The sequence below is a fragment of the Hetaerina americana genome, unplaced genomic scaffold (genome assembly GCF_022747635.1).
Source record: "Hetaerina americana unplaced genomic scaffold, ioHetAmer1.1.p SCAF_10, whole genome shotgun sequence".
NCBI lineage: Eukaryota > Metazoa > Arthropoda > Insecta > Odonata > Calopterygidae > Hetaerina > Hetaerina americana.
The window spans coordinates 40,754,296-40,767,877 of NW_027286070.1; the positions used below are offsets into that span (position 1 = coordinate 40,754,296).

A 13,582-nucleotide genomic window follows, 5' to 3' on the forward strand; every position below is an offset into this window, starting at 1 on the left:
AACCTTTATGTTTAACATTTTTATCACATTCCCCAACACGCTTGGTTGTATGGCTTTCTAGAATTATCTTACTTTTTAAAATATTTATTGTTTTATTAATTTCTAGTATTATAGTATTCCATTCTAGTATTTTTAGCCAATTCTAACATCGGCATAATGCTCGGTAGCACGTTGCGCAGTTGATCGGGGGCCTAATGAATGCTCACAGATATTTTGATTTTCTCTGAATGAATAAATAAATGAATGAAAAAGATAATTAGTATATGCAAGAATAAACATCTGGTTAATGTAAAATATATATCTAAATTTATTCACCAATTTAATGTGCGTGTATGCTGAGTGGTTTCGTATTTAGGGTCCATAGGTTTTCCCTGTGTTCTGTAATGATGATGATACAGATCTGCTTTAGAAAATCACAGAATTACGCCGATTGTATTGTTGAGTTTTTTTATGAGCTCTCACTTAATTCTCTTCGCGTGACAACCAGCTAGAGATCGTTATATTGGCAAGGGCCTCCATCTCCAGGTATCAAACTTGGGCTCCATCCATAAAACTTTTCCCGCAAGAAAATATTGCCGGAAAAATTCGCGGAATTTCTAGAAAATACCGTGTTAAAATGTAAAAATATTAAAAATTTGCAATTTTTCCTCTACATTTTTATTTCCAGCAGTTTTCAACACCTCAATGTCATCGTCAGAATTCTCATTCTATAATGTTCTCCACCGGACGGACTCGAGTCGAAAAGCTTGTTGAAATGGAGAATTGCATATGTTTAAACGTTGGTAAGAACAGCTCGCTCGGTATGCTTCTGTCTTTAAGTTAAAAGATTTTAAGATTTCATATCAGTCGCTGTTCTGCGTATTTGACTGACCCAGATTGATGCCTGGCGAAGTGTAATAATTAGACTTTCTTTTATTTTGGTACGACTTTAGAGTAGAAAGACGCGGATCAAAATTATATTTTAATTAATTTCTCATATCCTATCCTTGAGTTACCATTGATTGTAATATGTTGGGAAATAAAAATAGAAGAAATATCCATCCATAGGGAGGAATGGAATTCGGGAGTTCGAATTAGGGATGCCATTGCATTTAATAGTCATATAATGTCTTCAATCGTTGTTTTGGAGAATTGCTCGCTGGAAGTTTGGTTCATTGTATCTTTCGGTCTGGCAGCTGAAGCAGAATTGAAATTATTCTTTGACGTTAGTTCTGTCCCCCTACAATTCCTTATTTTCCACTCTTGTGTTTAATATTGCATTATGCGACTCTTTTTCTTTACCCTCCACTAATTGTGTGACACTTTCTCATCTTACTCATCAACATTTAACGTATAAGGCGCCTCTCTTAGTTTTTCTTAAATGACCAAATGAATATCTGCTTTCGTCTTGAGTTCTTTAAGCGTCTTTGGAATGAGATTCGAATAATTGGAAATCTTTCAACTTCTTCAAAGAAATCATTTCAGAAGTTCATTAATGCAGCTATGTAGGTATACATGAATACATGATCATCATATAAGCTCTAATTTTGAGCTATGTTTTCTTAACTAGGCTTTTACGCTTATATATTTTTACGTGCTTAATCGGTTTTGTCCAATTTATCATTTTGAATAAAAGTAAATAATATACTTTCTGAGTGACATGAGATTCGCTTTACATACGTAGGTCTTCGCAGATACTGCGTTTTCCTCGTATTTCCGTATCAGAAAGGTAGTATCCGCATATACTTGTAGGGAATCCTGTGACCTGTATTTCAAAGATTTCTTTTGGACGATCAGTGAAGAAATATTTCTTTTCAGTATAAAAAGTTCCTTGAGGTGTCCTAAATATGTCAATTCCACTCTACGTAAAGATGATAGAAAGATTTATGGAATACGCAGCACCTTTTAGCTATGTTTCATGGATACTATATATTTTAAAGGATGCACTTGGGATCCAGAAATGCGAACCGCATAAGTGCATGGGGATTGATTTTGCTCGATGAGTTAACGGATTGGGCATGTTGCTCATGACCGGAGGAAGACTCAATTTGATTACAATTCAAAAGCCAAACGCATAGCTAGTGAGCCAAAGGTGGTAACTTGTTTTTTCTTCACTGGTTAGACGGTGTTCAATATCAAGCGTCAATCTCTTCAAATTCCAATATTTCACCACCCAACGTGAACTTTCCGACCTCCTAGCTCTCTCTGTCTCTCTCTCTCTTTGCCGGCCAACTTTTCTTTCTTGTTTATCTTATTAATAAATATTTTTGAAGCGCATATTTGGAACGTCGGCTGCGAGGGCATTTGCGGGAGCATTCTCCAGACTGCATTATGCATGGGCTCTGCCCCGGATTTCTTCGCCAAAGGTGGGAGCCCCCAGAACCCACCTCCTTTCCTCCCTACCCTCCTCGTCCCACCTCACCTTAGAAATTCATGATCACTCGCCTTCACCAGCCTTATAAATATAATTTTAAATGCAGTTTTTCCCCTTGACTCTTTGTGTTTACACCATTCCCTTCTGCTTGCCCTTTTTTTTCGCAATACGGACGCACTGGTGACCCTGTGTTGTTTTTCACTTACTCTCCGACCCCCTGCACTATCATTAGGTATTGTTTTAAGATTGCTCAAAATTTCGACCACCAGAACTTTTGAGGTGGTTTTCCTAAGGATATTTGGCCCCTTGGGCCTTTACGAATGAGATCAATGGAAATAAAAGTTTGTAGAACGATGCGGAAACAATTGTAGCACAGTCACATGCTGATGCGTGAAAATATTAAATATATGTGAGAGATTCAGATTGAAGTGACTGATAATCAATTCCAAGGTATTATCTTTTACTATTTTATTAAAGAAGGGAAAAAAATTCACTTAATTCATTTTATTACGTGTTAAATTTAACAAGGAATATAATGAGTGGAAATATAAGTACGGAAGAATAAAAATTTATTTTAGTATGTTTCAAAAGTAAATATTACGCATCAGCATGAATATGTTTATTTCAGTAGTTTGGACACGCTTAAGTTAATAACAAAACTTCGGGAGTCGATATGTGAACCAAACTTGTGGGAGCCAAATGTCCGCATAAGCTCCAAATTTCCCCTTTCGCTACTGCTTATTGCCTAATGCGTACTGTGCTCATTGAACTTGATGACTATGGTTGATGAAGTAATGCAATCTCAGTACAAAGTCAGTGTCGATTATAAGTGGGTAACTCTATTTTGTTCTTAAGTTTATCATTTATTGCTTTATTCATTATTCATGTCGTGATTTTGGTAACATATTTCACTTTAAGGGAAAATCATATTAATTGGAATGTATGGCATTACTTTGTTTCAGGATGAAAGGACGTGAATTCTTTCCCCGTGTGTAATACGTTCTGAAGTGTGGTTCAGATGGCTACAGTTGGGAAGGCTCCGTTCATTAAGGCCATTAAAGGATCGCACCTCTGACCCCAGGGGACTTTAGGAGTGAGCCATTTTAATAATAGGGTTGTCCACAGCGAGGCGCCGGGGGCAATCTGCCGTTGATGTACTGCATGGGGGCATTAGTAGCAATTAACTAGCAACGTCGGCTCGAATTTGTGGCTACGTGGGACCGGATATGCCAACAACATAGCAAATGCCTCGGATCGCTATTTTCAGTACCTTCTGTGGCTGTAAACTCGACTGCAAAATGTTCATTATTTCCAATAGCGGACAAATTTCATCGTTTTGTTTCTCTTTTCTCTCTTGGTGGGAGTCTTTGATAACCTAAATGGAGATTCAAGAGCGACTAAAGCTCGACTATTTTGAAAAATTCACAAATTCTCCTTTATTTATGTTTTAATAAAACTCTTTATAGCCCTCAATAGCAATTTTTCATATGGCTCTAAAAACATGAAGTGTTTTTCCTCGTCATTAATATGCCGTCTTATTATTAATAGCAATATAGTTTCAGACATCATGACAAAGTTTTGGTTAACCTTCTAGTTCATGTGGCGTTATATATAGACTACTCCTTAACCTCAATGTTCCCTACCTTTATTCCTCGGTGAGATTAGTTGACGAAGAAATTCCGTCGCCATTCATCGGTTTATCTTCATTTGAAGCTTTAATTTTTTAGACTTCCTATGTGTTTGATTTTAAAAAATGTTTCTCCGTTTTTTAAAAAAGCATATTTACATTTATATTCTGAACCATTTTCAATGTGTTTGCATTTTAAATTCTATGCATCCATCCATTTTTTTAATTTTCCTTCAACACCTCTATCATTAACATCAAAATAAAGATTCTCACTTCCTTACAATCTGTGCGTGATGTAATTCGCATATAACGCTGCACTTAATAAATATCATCACGGTTACCCGTTTAAATATTTCGTCCGGATAAACACTCAAGATGCTTAAATCAGACCTTGTGTCACTTTTTTTAAGTTCAACACTTGAGAAAATATCATTTTTTGATACCGGGCGCCGAATTTAGTGTAGCTGTTTAGAGAATTTATAGCGGAATAACTTTGGTGGTATTACAAAACATAACGTACAATGAAAACAGAGGGATCTTCTCTCAAGGCATTAAGGCCAGCTGAAGTTGTCTCGTGTAAGAGGGCAATGTGACACCAGACGGATTAGTTTCAGCGTGAGCGATTCTCATTTATGCCTATTGTGGACATGATGCAGGTAGGCTTTCCCAACAATCCCTGTTTGCCAACTGCCTTCACGCATCCGTTCATAAATCAACGTTATAAAATACATTCTAGCGTCGTTATAAACCTCGCTTTGACCAAACGGTGCAGATTTTTTTGCCACCGCGAAGTAGAGTGGGGAACGCTCAAATAAATTTTGCAGATGCCCTCCCTTAAACCATAGCAATACATTGTCGTCTAAGTTGAAACAGCCCTCATCCGATACTTTTGTGCAGAATTGAAGTTCAGCCACCTGTATTGTAATCGAGAAAAGGCTTTTTCAGCGTAACAGTTTCTCAGTTTCTGCCCCTCTTTTTTTGTATAAAAACGCTATGGCGTAATGCCCTTTCGCCATATTCGAATTAAAATAACATATTACCTCATGCATCATTTTAAAGTTGTTGAAATAACGTTTTTGATTTTTCAGTAATATTTTCACTGCCTTTGAATCAGGGAGGCATGACCTAGTTATATTTAAAGGAAGTGAAAATATTAAATAAGTACTGAAATAATACTATCCACATAGAAATAACTATGCATGGTTCATATTTATATTTTAAGCCTTAGATGGGATATGTATAATTTTTTTTAGGTTGCTAGCCCTGTGTTTGAAAAGAGGCATTTTTTTTGCAATGAGAGAATTTTGGCTTCGGAAAATCCTTTTCTATGACATCGAAGAATGCCAGAGAAAAGAGCCTATTGTGCTATTTGTTGAAGATATGTAAAATATTATGAATTCCATTATCTTTTAAATTCCAAATCGAATCAGATTTGTAAACTAGAGGAAGATGATCAGAAAGCGCATGTATCTTTGGTGTATCCATACGAGTAGGTTGTCAAAATTATGTAAATGATTATTTTATTTTTTTCATTTGGCACTTCAGCCGCTATGACCTGAGGAATAGGAATTATCTATCGGCAAGAAGTAGATATAAATGCGCAAGGGATTTTCAATTAAAATTATTTTGTACAGTTGTTTTAAGTCTATTTTTTGAAAATTGCTGCCATAAAAAAAATCAACAGTAAATTAAATGGTACGGTATATTGTCAAACCAGAATATCATTTCAATATAATCTGGTTCTGTAAAAAGTTATTTTCCATAAATTTGTAAATTCGACAATAACTCTAGTGTCAGTGTATATCGCATTTGCAATAACCATGAAATACAGAGGATGTTCTAAATAACAATTTGGAGCCGGAGGAGGGATGGCTATGGCTGGAATCTCTAATCTGCCAATGCGCCTGTCGGGAGGGATAAACTGGGGTCACTTGATCGATAACGGTATGGTTTATGTCAGATTTCTCGTCGAAAATTCTCTAGCGCCTTGGCCAGCCTCTCTACTGAGATGAGCAAGATTAAAAGCGACTGTTTAAAGTTTATTTTTAACTTTATACACGTACAGAGCTCCGTGGAACAAAGTAAATTAGAATGAGACATGACATTTTGAACGTGCATTCAAACTGCACATAATTATACTGCACGTTTTTCACAAGAACAGTAAAAACGCATTGGCGTAAGACTTCAAACAGGACTTAAGATTTATTTTTTCCTATAAAAGGAATGAATCCAATTTTCAATTCCTTTTCTATGCTTCATTATATGCAACTACGATCACATAACCGCATGTAATGATATTGAAAATCAAATACCCAATTCAGGTTTGTACGCCTATTAATCCCGGAAAATACATATATACTTTTAAATATTTTAAAGGCCTTCATCATGAAATATTTTTGTATATCTACATATTTACCGTGCTTAATTAATTTTTTTTGAAAAATGAAATTGATGCCATATAATTTTGAGAAACTAATCTATCAGGAGGTCAATTTGTGCGGTAATCACTAGCGAGATTGCTACGAAATCATTTCTTATATTCTAAGATTTTACGTGTACCTGTAGCAATATCACATTAACGGTGTCTTGTCCGTTTTCCCAGGAAACGCAAAAGTTTCGTCAAAATGCACTCTATTGGCTCGCGAGATAATGAGATGTTTTGATCAAATTTTGGGAAAAAAATAAAACAGGAGAAATAGAACGAGCATAAGTTTTGGTCTAAGATGTCACACAGTAAAAATGAAGAATTTAGCAATGCAGAGAATGATCGGGTGAAAAGTTATATTATGAAGTGAAACTAACGATAGACTAACTAATAATTAATAATAATGTTTATTGACCGTTATTGTCCATTTATTAGGACCATTTGCATTCTGATTAATATCTAAGCTGTTTTTTCTGTTGAAATTTTGCAAAACTATTTACTTCAAAAACTTTATACATCTACATAATGCCCCGCAAACCACCACAAAGACGTGTGGTGGTGGGTGTTAGATCACCACCCGTCAACTTCATCCCTCTCCTTTCCTTAAAAAATGTAGGTAACCCTTTTTAATTTTATTTTTCGTAGTTTATAAGATGATTATTGGTTCTATAAAATATGAATGAGTGCAATAGGCCATGCCTCGTAATTAATCAAATTTTTATGTCATTAACTTTTCAGTAGAAAGGGTCTCAAGAAAATTGGTGAAGTTGGAGCAAAATCTTGTCACAAGAACATCCATATTTTGCGCTTATGATTTGTTGTGTTTTGTATATGCGGATACAAAATGCTACCTACAGGAAAAATACCATTTAAATCCAAGTGTACAGTAATTAATAATTGAGAGTATTAAAGTCGTAGAGGCTCCATATAATTTAAAAGATGTGATGAAGTATTTATAGACTCACGTGTATATACACCTAGAGAGAAACATATGAATTCCAGGCAGATTATACTTCTAGGGTTAAACTGATTAGGTGGATAGGTTCCCCTGATCTATTCAAACACATGTTAGTTTCCATGTCATCTGTTGAATTACATCTTGGACCGAAGCTTGCTCTCAATTATGGGAATTCTGTACACTCGCGTGTGTATTTATAAAAAAATACGAATTTATTTCTTTTGAGTGTGGCTTTTTGATTTAGCTTAGAGATACAGGGTCCGAAGTGATATAATATTATCGTCCGCAAAGCCGACAAATTGATGCGTTTTTCCAATGCCTATGGAGACGTGATTTTATGTATTTTTGCAAGTAAAACATGTATACATTTATTACGTTGAAGGTTATATGTTCGGGAAATTTTGTCATTAATTTTCCTTTTACCTCTATTATGAAATAATTCAAACAGATACAATCTGTAAATTTTTTCTTAAACTTCAACACAATAGATAGAAACGAGGTGATATTTTAAGTACGAAAAATATGAGCTCGGAATAAATTAAACATTGTGAAAATTTGATAGTAGATCTGAAAATTGAATTGTTTCGAATTTTTTCTTTTCCATGGAAAGTCCTAATATGGAAACTCAGAATAGTTTACGTCGTAACTTTCGATAAAAAACAGCAAATGTTGTCCCTGAGTGTTGCTTATGAAATGCCTGGGGAGTTGAATCCATCTCACCTTAATGGTTCCAATTTCTGATTCCAGTGTCGACGAAAAAATTCCTGAAAATGCTGTAGATGGCCAAATGACTTCCATCGGAATCGTGAGTAACGTTTCTTGCATGCATTGTGCTTCCTCTGTTGAGATTACTGGTGCTTGATCAAAAGCTTGACATAAACTATTTTCTATCTTAACGTAAAAAAATTAATTTATGTTTTGTGAATTTTTATTACCATAATCATTAAAAATAATACTAGAATATGAATTGTTAAATAGATTGAATTCATTGCGTATTACTTGAAAAATTCACAATAGCATGTGTGATCGTATTTGTGAAAGCTAAATTTGAGCACTTAATAATAAAAAAAATTAAGTGCAGAGTAAAATGTAACTGAATGGCGATTTATCATGAATTATTATACAATAAGAAAAGGCCCAGCCGTTGTCTGTTCAATCTTTCCAAGCGCAAAAGCTCTTCGCTTCCAGACACACCTGTTGAGACTCTTCGCTCTGGAGAACGAAGCGTGGAAAGGGTGTGGAACACACGAAGCAGCGTAAAGCCAGCGAGAAAAGAATTTTAGCGCAAAATGAGAGCTTGATATAAATAATTGCGTTAAATCATGAGATTGCTGCGATTCTCAATGAGGCACGCGTGGCTGGATTTCACGCTTAAGTCTAAATTTTGGGACTCGGAGACGAAAATTGGGAATGTTCGTTTTACACCTTTGCTTGACACACTATGGTGATATTTTTCGCTCAATTAAAGTTGGCATGAGCACGTTCCAGTCAGCTTTGCTGAAATCCTTAATTTTTCTACTCGCAGTCTCACGGAAAACTATTTTAAAACCAAAACTACTAGAAATACTACGAACGATATTACTTTCATATTAATATCTTGAGAATAGTAAAAAAGCAGTGACTGTTATGTATCATTTAGCTTTCCAACTCATTTCCGTTAATAATATATTGCCGAGTGAATACCAATTTATATGTACTTTATGCACGAAATATTGATAAAACCTCATGCGTTTTCTAATGTTTGTATCACCATAGAGGACGACATCGTATTTATTGGTAATCGTATTTTAGGTTATACTTTCAAGAGAAATGGAAAAGCTATGGAAAACAATTATTTAAAGAAAAAAATGGTTAGGAATAAATTAGAAAAATAAAAATCTGTTGATGTTAGTTGTATTAAGCGGGTTAAGAATATTACCGTTCAAAATTCCGCAGTTTTGAATGTCATCCAAGATATGCCTTTTGTGAATTGTTGCAATTTTACTTTGGTGAGTATGATAACCGGGCTCAAGCACTCAAAAATCACCAGAACCGTCTGAAATGAAAATATATTTCACCATAGGAGACTGTGACATGAACTGCTTCACTAATTTCATTAATTACTTTTAAACTCAAAGTAAAAATAAACAAATCCGTGGAAAAATAAGTTGTCAGTTTTTGATTTCATCGTCATCAGGATCTCAATCTTAAGATTGAAATTAGTTTTCCTCCACTTTCCTGTATTCATTGATAATTTCATAACTACGTTATAGTTTTTCCTTTAATATTTATTCTTAATTTGTCCTGTTTGTCTGATGGTTTATCTTGCTAGATATTTCATTCAAATTTCACTCCTGTTATGTTTATTAATAATCTATTGCACCAAGAGGTGTGTCCCATTCATCAAGTTCTTCTTCACTGTATACTATAGTTCTTCATATCCTATTTTCCTCTTTTACTTTTCTATATACTTCGTCTTTCCACACTTTGTCCGTTCATATGATCTCCAGCACCACGCTTTTAAAGCTTTCTTTTCTTTACTAGTCCACTTTCCAATGTTTCATGCCTCTGGTCCGTATAGTGTTTACTAACTTATTGGTAAACTTCTTCATTGATTCTTCGTTGAACGTGGTAGTTTCATCTTCTTCATTGACGCCTTCTTATCTTGAGCTATTGTTGCACTACTGTGATGTCGTCTGCTAACCAGAGCACTTTACCTTCATTCACGTTGACTTCTTTAATGTTGAAGGTTTATTTTATTATAATTCTTATTTTATTATGATGGTTTTTTTATTATAATACTTATTTTTTGCCTCCTCTAGCTATTCCTTGATTAGAGTTTCTTAGTATCCTAGTCAAATATTTTTTTCCATTTTAGCTTATATTTTCCGTCCGTTTCTTATTTGAAATACTATATGATAACCTGATTGCGACGTTAAAGTCTATTCAAAGTGTTTCTAGAATCATGAGCATCTTATTCTTTCAAGAGTTGTCGAAGGCTTCCTCCAAGTTTACAAATGCTACGTATGATAATTTGTCAGTTTGTATGTCATTTTTTCGGCCAGTATCCTCAAGCTCAGTTAAGCCTCTCTTGTCCCTTGATTTTCCCTGAACCACAATTGGTTTTATGTGTGGTTTTTGCCTACATTTACTTCTAGTTTATCACCACATAATTTGAGGAAATGTTTTCGATGCGTTCAGGCTCAATGCTCTATATTCTTCCCATTTATCTATTCTTGGTCTCTTCAGTATTGCAATCATCACCCAGATCTCGAAGTACCCTGGTAGTTTAAAACGGACCTAGCATAGCTTGAGTCTTATTCAGCTTGACCCCGTTTGCCTTGATTATTTCTCCGTATATTTTGTCAACTCCTGATGCTTGTTGTTGTTTTTATCTTTCAAAATTCTTTCGAATTTTGCTTCTCAGTGTTTCCGGACCCAATTCATCTTTTCCTGTTAAGATATCCTCATGAATTAAATCACCTTCGAGTGGTCTGGGTTCTTCATAGAGTTCTTCATTGTGTACCTTCCATTCAATTCAAATGGTTTCAACTTCTATTATGTTTGTTTCAATTAGTATCTCGGACGTTGTGGGATTTCGTTTTCCTTTCTCCGAATTGTCTCTTTGCATGTTTTTAATGCGGTTTTTATATTTCCCTTCTTAATGGTGTAATAAATTTCCTCATAGCAGGTGTCTATTTATTCTTCTTGGTCTACTCTCGTTTCAGTTGGTTTAATTTCCAAGATTATAATATTTTCTTCTTTCCTCTATGAGATCCCTCATTCATGCTATTGTCCTAGGTCGCTTAGATTTCGTCGCCTTACTCACGGGTTGTTCACCTGCTACTTCGGATATTATATTCTTTATTTGCTTTCATTGGCCTCCCGTGATAGTCTCACTGTTGTTTCACCGCGCTCTAAATACTTTTAATATAAGAAATTTTTGGCTTACACTTGGGTTTTCCGTTGAAATATTCATCTATTCTATAATTTTTTATTCGAATGCATTATGGGAATCGCTGAATTCTGGGCAATTTGTGTCATTAGTGTCAGCTCCGCAATCAGTGTCCGCAATGTATGTTCCGTTATTTAATGTTTAGAAAATTTTAAAGGTTAAAATTTCAAAAAATCTCCGTAGGAATTTTTTTGTACTTTGTTACCAACCAAATATAATTCTTCCGTCTTTTGGTGAAATCGCCAGTATTACGCGGTATTCTTCATGTGAATCTTACTCCAGTAACAATAGATCTAAATTGGCTACCACTTATTTTGTTTGCTATTTCTCACTGATCCTTCCTTAATCTTTAATTTTTATCAATAAAATGAATGGAAAGGAAAACCATTGCGGAAGCTCTTGGCGGCGTAGATGAAGAGATATTGTTGTTGGGAGAACTAAGGAGAAGCCAGGACAGATAAATGGAGGAGATACTGAGAGACAATGGGGTTCTAAAAGGGAAAACTGGGAGGAGAATTCTGGTAAAGCGAGGTGGAAGGGGGAAGAATTAGACATTTTTGATGGAATTAAGGTATAATAGAAGATATACTGAACTAGAAAATGAGTTATTGTAAAGTAATGCCTGGGATATAAGGATTTTTTGCATCAGGTTAGTTTAAGGCGGACTAATGCAATAGTATGTAGGTCCATAGCCTACTCTACGTCGGTGGAATACTGTTAATCATAAAAACATTTTTATTATTAACAGTAGTCCACCGCAATAATATATTTATTTTTATGTTTTCATGGAATTCAAGAGTTTTCCGGCATTGGGTTCACTTTCAAAATCCCGAACACCTCTTTACGTGCTTAGTTCCGTCATGCATTTATAGGGTAGGTCAAGATGCAATTCACTTCTCTCATCATCTGTTTGTCGAAATTTTGGAAATTAATGCCTGAAATTTTCCGTAACCTCTAGCATCTAACGAGGCGCTTTCTCTTGAAAAAAATGGCATGCTCAGTTTAAAAAAATAAATTAGCTCGAAACAATAATTAATCGGTAGCGGATTATTTGTTTTAGTCTGCCTAAAAAGCGGAAATTTTAATATTATTTATTAAATATGCACGGCATATATTTTTGAGTACGCTTCATTTTTAAAATAACATCTTTCAGTTTTCAAAGAGTTTAATCAATTGTTTTTCATAAATGTAATCAAGCACAAAATAATTACCCGAAATGAAATGACTAAACTAAATGCATTTTAATGCCATTAGTAGGAAAGTAATAACAATCAAAGCATTTTAGGAAAAGGCTTACCATGTTCTTGCAGTGAAAATGCAAAACAGCAAATGCGCATTCGGCTTACACTAAATATGACATGGGATGGTTTGTTCGCAAATTTAATAAATATTGCATTTGCTCATTTTTGCGAGCAGCCACTTAGCATGTATTCCCTCCGAAAATAATCCTCGAACGGAAGCATACGGCTCTAAATTAATTTCAGGAATGAGCAGTTCGTAAAATTGGGAGGTGTGCACCACAACATACACGACGAGTCCGGGGTGAGTCTCTAACAGTTCCGCATTATGTCTACGTGCTCATTTGGACTGCGTTGCGTAATCCTGTGATCCATTACACCTTGCCGCATTGCACTACACCTCACAACTTCTCTCTCTCTCTCTCCTTTTACACCTCTGCTCCTTGCCTGCTTTCAGAGCTCACGTCATTGAACCGCGCCTCACAAACAACGATCCTTCGCCTTAAAAGCCTCCACATTACTTTGCTTCCCTTAGACTTCTCTTTCACTCTATACTGCTGCTGTTCCCTCTTTTGCACATCTTTAGACTTTTCCTTTGTCTATTTGGCAACCTTATTTTGGTATCTTAAAAGATAAAAAGATAAAAAAAAATCTTAGACATTGAAAATATGTAATTGTTCAATAAAAGGAATTAATAATATTAAAAATTATACAGCGACATTATTAATTAGCAAATAAATAATTGTAGCTGTGAAGTTTAAGTGATAATTGGAAATAGTGGATTTAGCATGAATGAACTCGGGGAAATGAAACAATTCTTGGCTTTCCCAAGAGCTTGCATAGAACCAAAATGATACCTACAGTAGACTACTTGTGAATAATTAAGTAAGTTGGAATTGAGGAGGATGAAGCTAAGAACATGCAGCACCATTAGTTACGAATTATTTTTACTTCAGCACATGCGTACTGCTTGCGTGTGGTATGTCGAATTGCCGGGAATTTTTATAGTGTTAAAGTTAGAATGTTTGAACTTAGCCGCTTATTTTC

General features: G+C 35.1%; 1 long non-coding RNA gene across 1 annotated transcript in view; it reads left to right on the top strand.

Annotated features, from left to right (window-relative positions):
• Positions 1 to 13,582, top strand: part of LOC139698684 (uncharacterized) — a 127,627-nt gene that overhangs the window by 13,282 nt on the left and 100,763 nt on the right. Inside the window, exon 2 of the long non-coding RNA XR_011703006.1 lies at positions 8,111 to 8,168. This is a non-coding gene — a long non-coding RNA (uncharacterized lncRNA). The remainder of the gene's footprint in view (positions 1 to 8,110; positions 8,169 to 13,582) is intronic.